The sequence below is a fragment of the Ixodes scapularis genome, unplaced genomic scaffold (genome assembly GCF_016920785.2).
Source record: "Ixodes scapularis isolate PalLabHiFi unplaced genomic scaffold, ASM1692078v2 PGA_scaffold4__175_contigs__length_147842914, whole genome shotgun sequence".
Classification (NCBI taxonomy): Eukaryota; Metazoa; Arthropoda; class Arachnida; order Ixodida; family Ixodidae; genus Ixodes; species Ixodes scapularis.
In genome coordinates, this window is record NW_024609879.1 from 76273976 (window position 1) to 76279975 (window position 6000).

The window sequence follows — 6000 nt, forward strand, 5'->3', positions numbered from 1 at the left end:
CGGCCAGGTACCTGCCAATGGCCTTTTCGACATCTGGCACATTGGCAGCCTTCGCACTCTTGATGGTCTCTGAAAGTGGAAATTTTAAACGTTCTGAATTAAACATCAAGGCATTACGGTTGCCGCTGATACTTAGAATAGTCTTAGAATCAGGAAATTGGATCCAACCAGGGTTAAATCTCTATCCAGAGCAGTAGTAATTAAAATACAGATGTCAGGTCAAGAGCTAGGTACAGAGAAGCAGCATGCTCCTCTCTTTTACTGATTACTATACTAATGACCACACTTCTATTCTAAGAAGAGGTTCCCATCAGCACTGCACAGCTATACTCTGTCTCAGTAGTTGTGTGCAGTATGGAGCTGCAAGGTGCGACGAGGTGGAGGAGTACCCAATGCGGTTACAAGTTCCGGTACGGCTCAGATTTCACAGAGTCAAATGTCGGTGATACAATAACGATTGAACGGAATTTCAGGGTCACGTGAATTTAAAGATGGTCCGGGCAATATTGAATATATTGCCATTCAGGATGATACAAACAGTACTCAAGTCGTCCCGGGTGATATGAGCACGTGAACCATCGGTGCATGCGAAACGAGTGGGTGGGCGCAGCTGGTCTTAGAGGGGAAGAGAGTACGCACAGTTGCCGCTGGCCCCCTCTCCACCTCCAGTCTATGCTGGCTAAGCGGCAGCATGCCTGGCTCACAGCCCAACGTGCCAAGGTTAACTCACATGCCCAACAAAGCTGTGTCGTCGATGGTAGAAACACTTAACGCTCTTGATGTTCCATGCTGCACCATAAGTGCAAGCAATATGAGCCGAGAAAGCGCTGCGCAGCTTTATGCATTTTGGATGGGGCTTATGAGCAACTACAAGGGCAGAAGAGTGCAAACAAACATCACAGACAAAGTATACGCACAAGTTAGCTTGTCTTGGATTAAACAAATTCAGGATTATATGAATATTTTTTCGTGTTCCCGGGTAATCCCTATCATCGAGATTATGCTGTATTTATAGAGTATGAACTATTCAGGCATATGGAATGACTCGGCAGACTGTAAGGAATAACTTAATTGCCTGTAATGGCTTCTACAGAGACCAGACAATGCAGGCGAAGACTGATACGCTGTGCAAGAACACATGTACACTGGTGCATTTATGTTCTTGATTGGCTGACAAGGGCTACAGTTGCACTACACTGCATGCAACTTGTGAGATAGAGTATATGCTGCATTCAGGCATAGCTAGAATTTTCAGGCACTATAATAGGCCTTTTGAACTAAATATGTTACGCTATAACAGATTAGAAGCATTGTTGAAAACGAACTTACTTTAGAAAAAGGCTGTGTGTATTATTGTAAATGTAAAATATAACACTCAAGACTAAAAATCTTTTTCATACAATGAAACTTCTTCCACATACTAGCCAATGTGAATATTCTCTAGCACCATATGGTACATAATTAAAGTATAATAAATTTAACGCACTGAGATTACCCTCCATACCTCACCTGACTGAGATCACTACTGCCTGTAACCTACGTGATGGTAGCCTATAGACTGTTCCTCATAATTTAACTAACCACTGCACACAAATGTTAAAGCATCATCTCCCATCATCACCAAACCAATTATTATGACAAAATGTACAAATAGAACCTGTGACCACCCTTCGATGAGACAAATCATGTTTCAAGCTCTGTAAACTAATCCCCAAATAGTTTATAGTGTTTACTAACATTTATTGGTGCAATTCTTTTTCTCTTATATTTTTCTTTGTATCACATTTGTCACCTTGCTGCTTGCTGAGCAGCAAGGTGAGCAGCAGTGTGCAAACCTTGTCAAGCCAACAACTGCTGGGTTTTTGTCTGCCTCCCAGTGCCTGTACTATATGCTACATCACAGGCACAAATAAAGGATTTGATTTGAAAGTGACATGCTATAACAGTCAAGCAGTTGCATGCACTTCAGCAAACTCGAATAACAAGGATCTATCAATGTGTTGATCAATTAAGCAAATATAATCATACCTGTCACAATGCGGCAGAGGAGGGCCCCCCGGAAAAGTAGCTTGCCTTTCCGGCCCAGGAGGCTAAATTTTATTTGGACCTCCTTCTTGAGGGCCCTTTCCAGAAGGCTTCGGCAGGCCTCGGCAACCGTGTCAGTTGCCCTGACCCACGTAGCCACCTCCAGCTGCTGTGAAAAACAAGCGACAACGGAAATGTAGAAGCATGACCAAATACCAAATAAAACACAGAAACACGGCTATGATGACACAACCAGTTTTCATTTTTCTTGATACTGAAAAGCTATCATTTATTAACATTGAGTAAAGCAAATACAGTGTCCACCCGTTTAGTGGCCGAGTATGATAGTTGACATTATGAGCCAGCGACAAGCACTGCAGTGCATGTTGGAAAAATCATCATATGAAAGGAGGAAAGTGCAACATATCAGGGCTGTGGCTGTAGCTTTATCCTTCAGGGCATTTTCCAATTCCCTGAATTCTTCCATAGTCGCCGCGGGCAGCTTTGGAAGGGGCGCCCGCGACGGCTCTGGAGCCATTTCCGGCGAAGGCGGTGCAGGAGACATTGAGGCCTTCATTTGCGATAAATTAAAACTTAAGTTTCTAATGTCCTGCTGCATCGCCCCCGACTGCCGCAAAATCTCCCCATTCTGTAGCCGAAGCTCAAGCACCAGCTTAACTATTGGAGACTGCTCTGGACCTGAAATGGAAGATTAATTAGGGTGAGTAATGTATTATCAAGCTCTGGCCCTGGGTCCTATGGAGAAGTAAGCTGTGCAGCACTAGCGGACACCAGTCTTTCCCTTCTTTAAAAGCAAAAGATTAAAATGGCTTCACTGATAAAAGAAATCATCAGGAGCCGTGAATCTAAAAAGATATATGTTTATGACTGCACTCGCTAAGAGACAAGCACTGTTATGTGTGTGCTAAATTTGAGGCTGCCTGCAGATGGTAGTTTTGGAGTACACAACTCACACACCGTGGTTGCACACACTTTGCCCATTGTATAAATGGTGTGAAAAAATTCATAAATAAAATATATATTTTGCAGTGTGCATAGCAGCAGCCTGCAAATACAAAAAAAAAACAATTATATTTAACCTTGATCTTTATTATCTCATATTTGAACCATAAAAGAAAGCACATGGCTGTATGAAAAAGGGCTGCATTAAGCCCTGTCATAAACCAGCCAGGTTGTATCAGCTGTGCATCAATCATGTCAATGCAACAAATGGTAGACAAAACATTACATCAGTTTTCCACCAATGCAAGGAATATGTTGAGAAGTCCCCAGAGTGAAGGAGATAGCATTTTATTTATTTATTTATTTAATTTACCTCAAAGCGCCCTTTCGGGCATTGTATGAGGGGGGGAGTACAAGGTTTTCGACAAAAATATTGAAACGATACATATCGTACATATTTGCTTAATAAACAAGAAACAATGCAATGCACCCACTCGAAAGGAATACACTTTTAGAACTGGTTGATGACGTAGGTGCAGATAAACCGAAGGACGATGCAGTGAAGCAGAAGCAGATCGGTGCCGGCGTTCTCTCTTCTTGCGAAGCCGTTCGAAACGACGACGAACGAGTAGTCTTGTGGGTTGTGACCAACACCGCGCCGGCAGCCGCGCTCCGCTAGCTCGGTCTTCGAAGAATACTGCAAGGTCAGACAGGAAAGGTTTAGCCGCTCAGCCTACCAGGCCGCAAATCCCTTGGGTAGAGCTGGTCTCATAAGCTGATCAGCAACCTTGTTGCACCATAACTAACATAGGAGGTGCAATCATAGTCAGCAAAGTTATTTCAGCTATTTCGACAGTACAACTCAACGGCTGCTATACTAGGAAATACTATACAAATTAGCTGTAAAAAAAGGTAGCTGTGTCACTGCCAGTGGGAAACACATTACAGCAATTACCTCTTATTCATGCACTATTCAGCTGAAGCATTAAAAAAAGATAAATGATGGTTACGCTATAAGGTCCAAAGCTGACAAGCTAATTACTAGCTAGTAATTCCCACATTTGGCTCCTAGTAGAATCATGCTGAATAAAAGATATGAATGTTCCAACATTCTTAAACTCCTAAGCTTAATTTGGAAACCATATCCCAGCACTACAGCCGACAGGTTCAAAATGCCAGCCCGGCACACTTAAACTAGGACAGCCAGTGCAAACAAGTCTACTATAACAGTGGTTAAACAGGCCGGCAGGCCCTTGCTTTCGCAAGTTAGATTACAGGTTTCTGAGTATAAAATACCCGGAGAAAAGCTGGAGTGCCCACCACCTTGTGGCCAGTTGTTACTCATCAAATATTCAGACCTTGAGCATAAATACTTCACACTTTCATTTTGCCACTATCAAGATGGCTGACGTCAAGGGATATATATATATATATATATATAAAAAACAACCACATGTCAAAGCTCCTTCGGTTAGGCCGGTGTTAGGAAATAAAACATTAAAAAGGCTAACACAAGGACCACTGACTGGTGTTGTGCTTGGTTGCATTCAGTAAAAATTGGAGGACTTACAATTTGAGGCCCCCAACGTCATCCCAGCTCCTGCCGGGAGTTCCTCAATGGAACCTGAAGGCGCCTCCAGTGCACCGTCCAGTCTGGTCAGGCTTTGCCCAGATGATGTCGATGAGGCTGAACCACAATGTAATGACAAAAATTATTTCGGCCCAGAACAGTTGGCTAACATAGTAGACACATGGTGCAAATTTTGTTAGCCCCTCTCTGACAATTAAAATTAGAAGCAAAGGGAGCATGTTGGTGAACGGCGCTGCGGTTCGTAGAAAGAATAACACACAGAAGGACAAGACACAAACACTCACATACACAGAGACAGGACACAAACACAGACACACAAACAGACAAAGATAAAATCAGAAAGATTGTATGCGTGCCTGTGTTCGTGTCCTGTCCCTGTGTATGTGAGTGTTTGTGTTTGTGTCTCGTCTTCTGTGTGTTATTCTTTCTACGAACTGGAGTGCAATTAAAATTAGTTTTGAAGTCTCTCTCCCGTCCTGTGTGACCAAACAATCTGATAACTTGCAGTCATGAGCAAAGCAGTTCCACACTTTGAAGTAATATCAGGAAAAAAGGAATTTGCCAACCAAATGTGGAAAAGATCTGGAAAAAGATAGTCCCAACATTTCGAAACTATTTGTTTCTTCTTCAGGGGATGAATAAAGGATGTCAGTCTCTTCATCTTTTAGGTGTTACATCACTTTGTCTTTGTCGGTGTTGTTGGGTTAGCTTCGTTGTGCCCTATCCGTTATCCCATTGTGGAGGCCGTTCACATATAACGTAGGAAGTGTCTCTAGTGACCTATTGATGATGTTTGAAGTGTGTTGAATATGCCATGATTCAATGAGCCGCCTCCTACGTAGATTTGGTGCCGTGTCCAGGATGCTTGCGTTCTCAAATGCAATACGGTGGTCGAGGTTATCACAGTGTTCAGCGAAAGCACTGCGCTCTTTGTCAAAGTTTCTCACATCGTTCTTATGTTGGCGAAGCTGGTCGTGAAAGTTCTTTGTTTCGCCGATGTAAGAGGCAGGGCACTGGCAGCATGGGATCTTATAAATGACACCTTAATTGGGCCTTCGCCTTCGGTGGTCTGTTCTTAGGGCGAGGTAGAAAGCATCCGACAGCCGACACTGGTTTGTGAGCAACCAGGACGTGTTCTTTTGCAAACAGTCGGGATAGCATTTCGCTTATCCCTTTCTTGTAAGGGATGCTAATCCGTGTTATCGGTTTGGAAACTGTCGAAGGTTGTTTCATCCGATTACGGTTCTGACGACGGATGACGTGGTGAATGAAGTTACCGGGGGAGCCGTTCTTTCTTAGGTCGTCAATGATAATCCGTTCCTCCTTTCTTTTGTCGTCCTCAGATGAGCACAAGGTGTTGGTTCACTGAAGCTTACCAAAAAGGCAAGTGCCTCTCACTTCAGTGGAAGGACAAGAAGGTG